Source organism: Sinocyclocheilus anshuiensis, unplaced genomic scaffold, assembly GCF_001515605.1.
Source record: "Sinocyclocheilus anshuiensis isolate Anshui unplaced genomic scaffold, SAMN03320099.WGS_v1.1 scaffold948, whole genome shotgun sequence".
Classification (NCBI taxonomy): domain Eukaryota; kingdom Metazoa; phylum Chordata; class Actinopteri; order Cypriniformes; family Cyprinidae; genus Sinocyclocheilus; species Sinocyclocheilus anshuiensis.
In genome coordinates, this window is record NW_015549709.1 from 858,771 (window position 1) to 873,169 (window position 14,399).

Here is a 14,399-nt window from a genome sequence, read left to right on the forward strand (position 1 = left end):
TCTCTCTCTCTCTCTCTCTCTCTCCATCTCTCTGTCTGTCTGTTTGTCTCTCTCTCTCCATCTCTCTGTCTGTCTGTCTGTCTAGGCCACATCCCTGTTATTTCTAAGCCAGATATCTAGAGTTGTATGATGAGATATCAGGCATGTGGTGTCTTTAATATTGCATGTTCCTCCTCCGTTGGCGCAGGTGACGCGTCTCGTGAGCGCAGCGCTGCGTGGGGAACTAATGACCACTGGGCTCGCCCGTGGGCGGCGCTTCACGCAGCAGGTTTGTGTGTGTCTCTACAGCAGCAGTGAGACAGACCGACGGACCGGAGAAGACTGGAGCAAATGAGCGCGGAGAGACGCTGAATGCGTGACAGAGAGAGGGAGAGTCTGCTCGGGAAATCACATTCGCGTCTTTGGACAGAGGTGAGTGCCGCCTGGTCTTTATCGCTGTCACGCGTGGCGCGGAGCCGCAGTCGCGTTCAACCGGGATCTTGCGTGACGCGGAGACGCGCTGGCTGGCGTGGGGCGCGTGTCTGTGGAGAGCAGACAGAGGAATAGCTGCTTATTCATCAAAGACAGCACTCGGATGTGGATGTGGCTTTATCAGCAGGAATTGCTCTGATTATAGGGATTCTTCTCCTCGTTTATGTGGTTTGAGATCTAATAACAGCCTCTGATCTGTGCTTGAGTTACATGTGCCTGCAACACAAGGTATGCTCGCCTTATATTCAATTTAACAACATCCAAATATATGCGTGTTGGATGATCATAATAATGACATCAATCTTTGCGTAATGCTTCTATTATTTACCATGTGTTATGTTATATTAAAACAATTACAATAATGTAAATATTTAATAAAACGACAAAACATATTAATATATAAATGTGACATGTATTTTATTATTTATTATTATTAGTAGTAGTTAGTACATTATTATTAATTGAATAAAACGTTAATAATTTCTGTGTAATACTTCTATTTGAATAAGAATTTTGTTTTATTTGACAAATAATCAAATCTGTAATATTAATACCATATAATTCAAGTTATTATTGCTATTATTTATTATTCTTAGTTAAATATTAATGTTAATAATGGTTGTAATATTTATTATTTCATATATAATTTTATATGTAAAATATGTAATATATTTTAATATGTATTTTTAATGTTTTATTTGACAAATAATACAATATGTAATAAAGAGTACTATTTCATTTAGCAATTTAATTTAATGAAATATAAATATATATTTAATATAAGTTAATAATGAATATTAAATATAAAAATTGCACAATTCATTATTTGTATTATTAGTTATTATTATTATTATTACTACAAGGCTTGCATCTATGATTATGTGTTGGTCTAGTTTATGAATTTATTTAAAACTTACTGAATATTGTTGGCTCTTTGATGAATTTCTCATGTTGCTTTCAGATAACAGCAACTGCAAAATGCGTAAATGTAAATGTTAAAATAAGGGCCTAGTTAACCAACAGTCTGAAAATGCTCATTCAGTATTTACACTGCTGGGCGTGTAAAGCAGTTCATGACTGTCACTGTGTTCAGACTGGACAAATGAGAAATCTGCAGTCAAAAAATACTACAGGATTGCATATAGATACTGTATTATGTTTAGGAAAACATCAATCTAACAAGAATCTAACAATATTCAGTTCTACTGGATGAACTGACATTCGGTAATTCAGGTTTTCCAGTGGGTGTTTGGTTCCTATATATTGGATCGTGTCCAAAATACCATTAGCATTCCTTCAGGATTTTTGAACCATTTCAGTGGTTGAACTACACTGGGCTTCCTTTTGCATGGAATATAATGAAAATAAAACATGTAGGTTCTTAATATGCTGAAGCTTTTACAAGTGTGTTTATTAAGAAGCATAAATTCAGAATGAAGTCTTTAGGGTTATTTGTGTGGTTTTATTACAGCGCTGTTGTTAATAGGTTCTCATTAGAGATGGTGGATTTCTGTGACATGCTGTAGATGATAGTGTAAGTGTAAGATAAGAGCAGCGGGCAGTGGTTCGGCTCGCTTTGGACTGAATTGGGTCACATGTATCAGCAAAATCCTTAAACCAGTTAAGTCAAGCGCACGTTTCTTCCAGGATATTACACCAGGCTCTGATATCTGTAAATGGCCTTCTGAAAATACATCACATATGCGCTTAAAAGGTAAAGAGGAAACAACAAGCGGCTCTAATGCATCGCTTCTGCAATCTTTCACTTCTGTACCAACCGAGTGGCTTTTAATCAGTCTCGGATCTAGTTTGAGGAGGGTTTTCATTCTCATAATGTTGTCGTCATCGTTTAAGGGTATTTCTGCCATGACAACTCTCGGAGAGTTTAGCATGGCAATATACACGGCTGTGTCAATGTGTTGGGTCTTGGCAGAATAGATCTGCTACGCTGATCTGTACCGAGACTGCCAGTACATCCATGACATGCTGCTGAGGGCATGTAAGAAACACTGCTGCTATATGAGACCACCCCATATAAAACATACATGAAATCACCCCGTAGCAGATGTATACAGGTGGAGCTGGGGAAGGTGGAGGGTAGCCGAGTATTTGAATGTTTGAGCAGCAAGCTCATTGGCTGCTGATACAAAAAGAACCAATCAGCTGCGCCACGTGAATAATGATGTCATTATGTCAGAATGAGTTAGAACCTATCGGCCTGCGCCATCTAGAGTTTCATGACAGAACTTTGTATTTTTAGCAGTGAGATGGCGTCATTGTGTTGCATGTTTGGCGAAATGCTTATCAGTCTAATTTGCTCTAGGTGTGATGTAAGCATTTTTGCATGTGGGCCACTGATTGCTTGAAAGCACATGCAGGTCTGTGGATCTGTAGATGGCAATCTGTATCATTTATTTGGGGGTTTGTGCAGTCAGAGTGAAGAGGGGGTCGGTGACTGTGAAATAAGCACACCCTTGGGCCACACATCACCATATGCTTTCAGTAACACCCTGTTTATCATCCCAAAACACGGGACAAAAAGCCAACCACCCCCTCACACACCCTCCAGATGTGCATTTGGCCCAGAAGCGCGGCTGTGACTTCATGCTTCTTGTTATGTGAGTGTGTCTGACTGTACTTTATGATCGTTCCAGATTTGCAAAGGCATTTTACAGTCACAAATGATAAGCAAGAGATTTCTCTTATCAGTACATGTGCATTGTCTGTCTTTGGTTTTTAGGGCACTTAACTCGTCTCTCAGGAAATTATGCAATTTATGGTGGAAGGATGATGTGGAAATGTATCATTTAAAGTTCAAATTACACACCTGGGGTCTCATGGATAAAATTTGTGCTATTTGTATAAAACTAGGACATAATTTTCCAATTATGAAGACTGCACACGTCAGAATCTGTGCATGCATGCACAGATTTGTTTTTTATTTTAAAGTGCAATATATAATTATATAATATAATAGCGACAGCAAACTAGAAAATGTAAATGTTTTTGCCCATGCAAAACTCGTAACTATGATTCTAGAGTGTCATGGATGGTTGTGGAAATCAAAAGCTATTACCTTCAAGCTGCTATAAACGATTATTTTTAATATCCTTTGTGATTATTTCGGATATACAGTACTGATTATAAGTTTGGGGTTGGAAAACTTTTTAAAATGTTTTTGAAAAGTCTCTTGTGCTCACCAAGGCTGCATTTATTTGAAAACAATATAGTAAAACAGTAATATTGTGAAATATTATTGCAATTTAAGATATCTGTTTTCTCTTTGAAAATATATTCAAATGTAATTTATTGCTGTGTTCAAAGCTGAATTTTCAGCATCATTACTCGTCTTCATTCAGTGTCACATGATCCTTCAGAAATCATTCTAATATGCTAAATTTGCTCAAGAAACATTTCTTGTTATTATAAATGTTGAAAACAGTTGTGCTGCTTCATATTTTTGTGGAAACGTGATACATTTTGTTTTTCAGGATTCTTTGATGAATAGAAAGTTCAAAAGAACAGCATTTATTTGAAATAGAAATCTTTTGTAACATTATAAATGTCACTTTTGATCATTTTAAAATATATTAGAAAAATGTTAATTAATTTTTTTTAAAAGCCTTTTGAACAATAGTGTACATGTGTTCATAATTTGATTATAGAAATAATGGAAGAACCATGGCAGAGTAGAAAAAAGAGGTTACTGATGCGAGTAGAAGCATGTGGGAATATTCTTTTTCCTGGTCTCTCTGCGAGTGTTACTAACAAAAGCAAGAATGCAGAGTGTGTTAGCCAGTTACAGTGGTGGACAATGCAGCTACTCTGTACCGTTGCAGAGATGGGAATAAAAAGGGTTTTTCTTAAGGTCACTTCTTTAAAGAAAAAGCATCAGCACACAGGAAGTGTGATGCCTAATTGGTGCTCTAAAACAGTTTTTATAAAGTCTTAAAGGAACACTTAAAAGAACGCAATGATATTACGCAGCGCCTGAAAATAGGCTTGTTGGAAGTTACCTAGCTGGGGACTATTTTCAGGCGCTGCGTAATATCATTGCGCCTGCTGCACCCATGGTACGGCAGCAAAGTTCCTTGATTATTACACCGGAATGAGAGTATAGTTCCTAGCCATATCGGCCTAGAAAATCACAACTTTTCATTTTCCGTCGGTCGTAGTACACGATGTAACTACAAAAGAGTCAAGTTTTAAATAGGAAAAATATCGAAACTCTTTGGTCATTTTTGAGCGAGATGCTAACGGTCTAATCAGATTCAATGATCTATGCTAAGCTACAGCTAAAAGTGCTACCGCCAGACCCGGAGATCGGCTGAATGGATTCGAAAACGGTAAAACTCAACTGTTTAACTCTAGGGGAGTTGGAAAATGAGCCTATTTTCAAAAATAGTGGAGTGTTCCTTTAAGCATCTCATAATATCATTGAAATTCATGTTGTTCTTGTTATGCATGTTCATAGCAAACTTTCTGTGTGTCTTAAAAATGGTCTTTGCTCAGGATGTGTATAACAAGAACTGGATGTAATGTTCAGAAACAGGATTGTATAACCTAATTTACTTCTGCAAATCCAGTCCATGGATCTTCTGAAAGTTGAGTGAGTTTGTAGCATGCGTTCGGGTTTTGAATTTGCGTTCATGTGGCCCAGTTTTCCCTGGCTTTTTAATCGTTATGCAATACCTGTCATTGTATGTTATCGTCTCCGTGCGAGGCCCCGAATGAGATCAGAAGAAATGAGCTGCAGTGTTTCTGTCCGCTTTTCTTGTTCCAACCCCCGTCATTCAACCCAACTCCTCCTCTTCCTCGCCCTTCCTCCCCCTCAGCCCGTGTGTCACATGGATCTTGGATTGGCATGCTCGGACAGTCAGAAACCACCCAGAATACCCAAACAGTACACCTTAGAAACTGCATATCAACATGCTATAAACCACTCAGAACTCCATTGCGTCAAAGCAGAGTGTTTTGCATGGGCATCGATTAGATTTCTTCAGAAAATGCAAAAATCCTTTTTAAGAATGTTTATTTTATTATATTGTTGTTGTTATATAAATAGTTACTCTATAAAACTGCTTCATCCATGTCATGAGCAGTACCTTGTTAAAGACAATATTGCATATGTTATTCCACTTTCATCATCTGTGTTAGTTAAATAGGGTTGCAAAAAGGTGGAAAATTTCCAGTAAATTTCGGAAACATTTCAGAAATTTTGGAAACTTTCCAGGAGTTTTTGGAATATTCCAGGGATTTTTTGAAAGTTTCTGGAAATTTACCGGAAATGTTCCACCCCTTTGCAACCCTATAGTTAATGCATTTCATGTTGCATTAAAGGTAGAGTTGACCCAAAACTGAATAGGCTATTTCTTGTTAATTTACTCCCCTCAGGCCATCCAAGAAGTAGCTGACTTTTTTTCCTCTGTAGAACAGCAAAGAAGGTTTTTAGCTAAAAACAACTGTGGTCCTTGGTGATTTATAAAATGCAAGTCATTGGCTACCGTCACTTTGAGAGTCAAAAAAGCATATTAGGCAAGACAACATTAATACTTGTGACTCCTGATGATATGTTGAGGTTTTATTAAGCGAAATGATCGGTCCGTGAACTGCTTCTTTTGGACCGTTTGTTTCAATGAACTGCTTCAGTTCACTAGTTCGTTTATGTAATCACACAATGACATAACGTATATGCAATTATATCATTAGAGCACCCAATAATGATGTGAAACATGGTTGATTTACATGTCTAAAGCATATAAAGTGAATGAACACGTCTTTTATCAGCTCTCCTTTTTACATAAGCTATGAGAAACCATAACAACTTTCATTTGGCCCCTTCATTCAAGTGCTTGGTTCACATATGCACATATCAGTGGCTGATCGGTCTTCGGTTCGAGTCGAACTGTTTCCGCAGTTCAGACTGTTGGAGGAACTGGAGCGCTGAACGAGTTGATTCATCACAGGATCAGATATGCCGCTATTTTGGCTCATTTTGAGTCGGAGTGACTGTCAGGCGTCTGAAAGTGAGTTTTGGTTGAGTAACTTGTAGATCTGCGCTGCTCGAGCCACAAACTGTTTCAGATGATTCAGTCCAATTTGGTGAACTAGTTCATTCAGTTCACTAAAAAGAACCGGTTCAAAAGAATGATTCGTTCGTGAACCAGACATCACTCCAGACTGTTTGACTGAGGCTCTGGATTATGGGTAATCATGTTGTAAGTAATGTTCAGTTTCTCGCACAGACTGATCGTTTCACTTCATAAGACCTCAGTATATTGTCATTACCCACGGGTATTCATTTTGTGTTGCCTGATATGATTTTTTGACTCTTAAAGTGACGGTAGCCATTGACTTGAACATTACCATTGACATTACTGTTCTACTAAAGAAAAAAGTCAGGTTCATCTTGGATGGCCTGAGGGTGAGTAAATTAACAGCACATTTAGATTTTTGGGTGAACTATCCCTTTAAGAACTCCAAGTTCCAAACTTAGTGATCTGCCAAACTGGATGGTATTTTAAGGCATCATAAGTGACATTAAACTGGGTTTAAACATCAGCCAAACACTTATATAAAAAGCATTTCAAATGATTTAGATTTCCAGTTAGGAAGCAGCCTTAGAAGTAACCGTAGACTGCAAGAGTCTGTCCACATGTTTCACATCACAGAATGTCATCGCATGGGTGCTTTGTGTGTCAGTCGTTGTTTGGAATGGAAAATACCTGGATGAGTCTCATGAGTCTGATTCACTCTTGACCTCTCAACCAGCACATGGCATAGACAGGAAGTTCATCAACATCTTCAGTTCTTCTAAGCTCTGTCTCTATGTTAAAGACTGATTTAATAAGCTTCCTTTTTCTTATTTTAGAGATGACTGTACTGTGGGTGTCATCACTCATATTCCAGCTGAATCCTTTATGAACTTCATTTTCACTCCCCCACAGCATGAACCTTAAAACATCCACCACCCACTCTGATATGACTAAGACCTATAAAAGAGTCCACATGCACATTTCATCCAATAGCATCCAACGTTCAGAAAGGGCCCACAGTTCTCAAAGTTCATTGGTTCATTTTCATAAGTTAACTGCCTGTTAAGATTAAATGTACGTTTTAGTTTTATTCCTACATGCAAACATTACTCATAATGTTTATTGGTGAATGTTTAAGCTCACAAAAATATCAGATGTACTTTGACCTAATGGCTGATGGAGTGACATAATAAAGCACAGATAGTACTGGGTTGTGAGGATCAAAAAATGTTTGGGCTAGGAAGATTTTTCTTGAGCAGAAGTCTCTTCTGCTCAAAAAGGCTGCATTTATTTGATCAAAAAGACAGTAAAATCAGTAATATTGTGAAAAATTATTGCAATTTAAAGTAACTGTTTTCTTTTTGAATACATTTTAAAATGTAATTGATTTTTGTGATGCAAAGCTGAATTTTCAGCATCATTACTTCATGTGTCACGTGATCCTTCAGAAACCATTCTAATATGTTGAGTTGCTGCTCAGGAAACATTTCTGATTATTATGAATGTTCAAAACAGTTGTGCTGCACAATACTTTAGTGGAAACTGTGATACATTTTTAATAGGTAATTTAATAGCCTTTAATTAACATCATAGCTCAGCAAATCAATACATACATACATACATCAAACTAATCTGTCAATCTGACAACTTGTGGCTTAAATGAATGCAATGTGGATGCTTTCCAAAATACACACTTCCTTTGCAACCAATTGATTGTTGGGAAAGGGGAAAAAAAGTATTATTTTTTATTTTTATTCTGCATATCTGCAAAAAGCATATTTTGTCCGGAGCACACTATAGCATATGGATGACCTCAAAGATCGAACATGGGCTAAATAATAAAGACAAAGACGTCTCGGACAGAGCCTTGTTTCTGGACTGTAGTGTTTAGGACGGTCTGCGTGAGCTGAATGACAGGCCTCGGTCTGAGGAAGCTGTGCTGCATGTAAACAGAACAAGGATTTGTCAGATCTCATGATTAGACTTAAGATCATGCTTAATGCTGTAATTATAAAGAATGGTGAATGAATAGCCAGAATTTATTATCAGGAACACTTCCTTGTTTATTTGAACCCGTTCACCTCAACTGACTTGCAAAAGAAAGACTGGAACAGATCAGATGATTGAGCAGGAAACAGGAGCCTCTTACTGTAATGCATGCGCACCTTTGATGTCTGAATACTGCGGTATGTGGAGATTAGCCAATCACAGCAGAGGACATTTGCATATACAGTATATGTTTACAAAATCAGTTTTGGTTTTGTTGTCAAATAAAAGATATTTCCTGAGATGCAAAACTGACATTGTGTCTTAAATGTATTAAAGTGTGTTTTGCTTTATTGCATTGGCAGACATTCAAGATAAAAATCTTAGAAGGATGTTTAGGTATTTCTTCCTGGAAAACAAGACAAATATAGCCGTGGATTGGAGAAAGGGTGGTACTGATCAGGGTTTTTTGGTGAAAGAATCTTGAACATAAGTGGACTTCAGGGAAAGAATAAAGTGCCGTGAATTTGTAAAATAGAGGCCCTTTGAAGAGTGCAGACAGAGCAGTATGTGTGTGCTCCGCTGGATGCCATGCAGGCGTGCATTATTCAGCAGGTTGTCATGGCAATGGGCACCTCTGAGTATTGGGCTTCATGAGGGAGGAGCTGGACAGCTGGTGGATGGAGACAGCTGCGTCACGGATTCCCCTCATTTACAGAAGAACTGTGTGTGTGTGGTTGTGTGTGAGGGATGAGATAGCCAGTTTTGTTGGATTTAGTGGATTTCATAAAATTATGGTATATAGTGCTTTTTATTTATAATATAAGTATAGTATAAGCACTATAAGTATATGGGTGCATAAGTATTTATTTTTATTTATAAAAGCAATGTAAGTGTATGGTATATCGGTAGAGATTTTATTTATTTATTTATGTTTATTTTATGCATTTATAAAAGCTAAATATAGTACACAACGTTATTTATTTATTTATTAATGCAATATAAGTATGGCATATCAATAGTCATTTTATTTATAAAAACAAAATAAGCATATGGTAATTTAGTATTTTTTATTATTTTTTTGCCTAAAAGGATTTATGTATTTACTTACTTAATTACTTATAAAAGCAATATTATATGATATATCAGATTCAGTATTGATTTTATTTACTTATTTATTTATGTTTATTTTTTGCATTTATAAAAGCAAAATATAGTACACAACATTATTTATTTATATATGCAATATAAGTATGGCATATCAGTAGTCATTTTATTTATTTTATTTATAAAAACAAAATGAGCATGTGGTAATTTATTATTATTTTTTTTTTTGCCTGAAAGGATTTATGTATTTATTTATTTACTTAATTACTTATAAAATAAATATTAAATGATACATCAGTATTGATTTTATTTATTTATTTATTTGTTTATTTTTTGCATTTATAAAAGCAAAATATAGTACACAACATTATTTATTTATTTATTAATGCAATATAAGTATGGCATATCAGTAGTCATTTTATTTATTTATTTATTAAAACAAAATAAGTATATAGTGCATCAATATTTTATTCATTCATTCATTTATTCTCTTATCAGTATTTATTTATAAAAGCAATAGTATATAATCTGAATGTATATGTATATATATGTGTGTGTGTGTGTGTGTGTGTGGACTGTGGACTCTTTGTTTGCTCTGAAGATCCAGTGAGCATCACAGCTCGGCTTGTCAGACCCACCCCAGTAACTCCCAGAGGTGTCACACAGATCCTTCTCCTTCCATTGTCTTGTATTTCTTTCTCTCTCTCTTTCAGACTGTAAGATCACACCCGGGCTCTACTCTACTCTGCTCTGCTCTTAATGGTTATCATATGATAGAACGGGATTGTGGGTTTAAGTCATCTGCAGGCTTGCCATCTCTCATCTGCTTTCATTGGCCGTGTGAGAATTATATAAACCACACCTTGTTCAGCTGCTAGTCTCAGCCATAAAATCCTGCTGAAATCATTCCTTTCTTCCAGCCATCTGAAATCATAGTTTGGCTCGGAGGTTTACGCACATTATTGATGGTCTTTAAGCAGGTAAATGCTTGAGTATTGATGTTGTAGAGCCAGTTCTCTCATCTCTACCAGATCGAATTGATTGCATGTTTGGTTGAGCCGCCAAACAGGTGTGCATGTGCGGTTGGAGATGTTTTGGTGCTGACGTGCAACTCTCAAACTGTGATTGGTGGGAAATCTGTTAGTCCATGCCAGATCATCATTCTTCAGTCAGACGCCCATCAATCACTCGCACACCCAGCATTCCCTGCAGTCCGCCCCGTACTCAAACACTCATGCTTATCCACTTAAAAGTGATGGAGCCTGCCCAGTGCATTGTGGGATAGCCTGTCTGGAGCACTTTATCTGCTTTCCCACTGATCTCTGCTCAAGAGTGCTGTAAAATCCTCCATCTGCTGACCTCTGAGGCCGTTTTTACCCTCGCTTCCATGCATTGAACGCTCTGAATCAGAGTTCGTGCTCTTTTTCTGTTGCTGACATGATTTGTATTTTCAGTGATGTGGTGAAGCTGGTTTTGATGTAAGATGATGTGAAATAACCAGTTCATCAGCAGTTGTCTTTCACATCGATCAAGCGATCTGTCAAAAAAACATCCTGCAGGAAACCCGAAGTAAACTCAGACCCGTTTTCTTCCTGATTTCACCTCGGTTTTTCCTGTATACACACAAAACTGAGTGATATAGCTTTATTTCTATTATATATTTATCCATATATTCATATAATAGTAATCATATTTATAATAATAATACTAATAGTACAAATACTAATCATAATTACACACACATTTATAAATGACATTTTTTTTAAATGTAAATGCTCTAATGTTAAACTTAATTGTTTTTAAATAGTCTATACTGATTAGTTTGACTGCAGTTTTTTTATAGTGTGAAATGTGTTATGTATTGTTTTCTTTTGCTATTAAGCTATTATTTAATGTATTTTTATTTTCTTGTATTTATGTATGTATTTCTTGTATTTTAGCACTTTGGCTATGAGATCAAATGCATTCATTCAGTTAAGTCCAGTTAGGACAGCTTGACTCGGAAACTGAGCGTTCCCTCAGAGATTCTTATGGAAACTTAAACGTAGCTTTATATCTTGCAAATAACATCAGAATAAAACGTATAAAGTGATTAAAAAAGTCAAAAAGGAAAATTAACCTGCCATACTCTAGTGGGCTTTCATCTTCACGATGAGCCGAGGCAATGTGTGGTTGTTTTTCGCGGTCATTTAGTTCTACTGTTTTTAGATTTACAGTAGGATAGTATTTTCCCAGAATGCATTGAAATCTACAATAACATACTGTACACAGCGTATACAGTAAGAAACTTGAGAATACAGTAAAAATACTGTGAAAACAACAAAAATGATTTACAGTGTGCTGTTTGCTAGCTCTGACTACTAGTACGCCATAGATATGTATAGGTAGATGCATAGGCGGAACATGTTTTAATGGCCATGAGGACTTGGGGCAAAAATGCCACTAAATTGGACAAAAATGCCCCTGCACAAACAAATTAAATCTATTACGTCTGGTGCTAACAAAGTGAATATGAATAGGCAGTGTCGATTGCGGCATTAAATTAAGATCTGCTCATGTTGCACCGTATTTCATTTTAGGCGTTTTTACAGTGTTGTGCATTTGAACCAATCACACACATATCTGTTGAGCTTAGGAATGCAATGGCCAATCAGAAGCATTCAGATGAGTCATCGTTCAAACTCGTCAGTTTTGTTGAGTGCGCGCGCGTTCGCTGACTGAATTTTGCGAATCTTGCGAATTCTCTCATCATAAACAACAAAGCGCAGATGTACGTACAATGTAAGTAAAAGATTCATTTAACAGTGTATACAGCTTCAGTGATTATAACGATACTTTTGTTTTTTCGAGAGTGCTTAAACTCGCGATAGATCAATGTTAGTGATAATGTCACTTTCTATTTATAATTTATTCACTGTTTTAAAACCGTGGAAAGGAAACGTTATATAATTATCAATTTCTAACATTTTTATTCAGTTGTGATCATGTTAAATACAAATTCAGTCCCGTTAAACATTTTTTTTAGCCTACATGACACCCATGTCTGGTTCTTGCCTACAAAGTCGGGTTTATGATGTTTAATACATTTGGCTGCTTTTAGCCTTACCCTGGAGTTGGTTCACCCTCCGCCTATGGATATCACCATATACTTCCTCAGTTAATTCATAACAGTGCGCTAAGACAAAACATTTTGTATTACTAGTTTTCTGAAATGCAAATGAGACAGTATGTAATTAAAATGCACTAATTTGCATACATTTCCAGAAAATAAATCTATGGAAACCTGTTTCCAACATTGGATACAAAAATAAAAAAGTAATTGTGACTTTTAATCTCACAATTGCGACTTTTTTTCTTGCACTTCTGAGAAAAAGGTCACAATTGAGAGATATAAACTCGCAATTTCGAGTTTCTGAGGGGGGGGGGGGGAGTCAAACTAGACGGACATTTAAGGGAAACGGTGCAGACGGTGCAGTTATTACACAACATTTCACCACACAAATAATGAAGGCAATAAAAGAATTAAGACGAAAATGACGAAAATGTTTACCAGTTTGTTAGTTCTCTTATAATCCATTACAGCGTACAAAACAATCATAGCAAAATGGCAGCAGCTGTGTTTGTATAAAACGAGAGCGAGTCCACGATACCAGGATGACATAATTAAATAATTGTACACCATTTTGAATCGAGTTTTAATATTTTATTAGCTAAACAAACGCAAAGCTTCCACCAAGAAAAATAGTTCAAGCAAGAGTACAGCGCCGACTGCTGTTGCCCGGATGAGCCTGTGTTATTAGCTTTTACCGGTTGTTATCGAGGGATAACATACCTCGGAATGTCACGATTGACCAATCAGAATCAAGTATTCCACAGGGCCGTGTAATAAATACTGTATATATTTTAATGGAAACTTCCAAAATCATTGTGTGAACAGCTTTTCATACTAGGTTGCACAAAACGTTGTGTTTCTTTGTCTTTCTTTGGTCTGTTCCTCTGCTTTCAGTGCTATACCTGATACCTGTGTGTGTGCCTGGAGTAAAGCAGCAGAGGTGGAGTCGAGTCGGTGAGGGTTTGATGAATAATAGAAAGGCCTATTCCTCCACAGGCTATGCATTGTTCTCATTTCACTCCTAAAATCTCTCACGCCCGAAAGTTCATAGACAGCAGAGAGAGTTTGTTCTGCATATTCATGTTTTACATGATATGTTATTTATTTAGATTTTGATTTATTTATTTTTATATATTTATTTTCTGATTTGTTTTTAGATATGTATTTTTAATGAATTACATTTATTTTTAAATATTTTATTGATTTAAAATATTTTTAAATTTAATATTTATACATTTACACAATATTTTACATTTATACGTATTTACGATTTTTATATTTATACATTTAGTTGAGTAAAAATGAAATTATTAGCAGTGTTTGCAAAGGCAAGTATTACTATTAAGTATGAGGAGAGGTGTGCATTGAATTTATGAATTGATCAGACGTTCAGATTTTCACCTGGTAGATAATTAAAACAGGTGACAAATAATTTAGCATCATACTGTGATGTTTCTGTGTGCATTCACCGCTTGCATTTTCATGTAAAAATCTCGTTTTGTGATTTAGCCTTACCCTGGAGTTGGTTCACCCTCCGCCTATGGGTAGATGCCACATTCGACCGCTCCAGACACGTTGACACGTACGCCATCTTGGAACGGTCAATGTGTCGTCACTCACATATGTAAGGGATAATGTACATCCAGCCGGTTGTTATCTCAGAATAAACCCCGACAGGGTGATCAGGA

General features: G+C 36.4%; 1 protein-coding gene across 1 annotated transcript in view; it reads left to right on the forward strand.

Annotated features, from left to right (window-relative positions):
* Positions 1-193: 193 nt before the first annotated feature.
* pak1 (p21 protein (Cdc42/Rac)-activated kinase 1) overlaps positions 194-14,399 on the forward strand; it is a 54,765-nt gene continuing 40,559 nt past the window's right edge. Inside the window, exon 1 of the mRNA XM_016450088.1 lies at positions 194-411. The gene's annotated coding sequence lies outside the window, so the exon portion shown is untranslated. The remainder of the gene's footprint in view (positions 412-14,399) is intronic.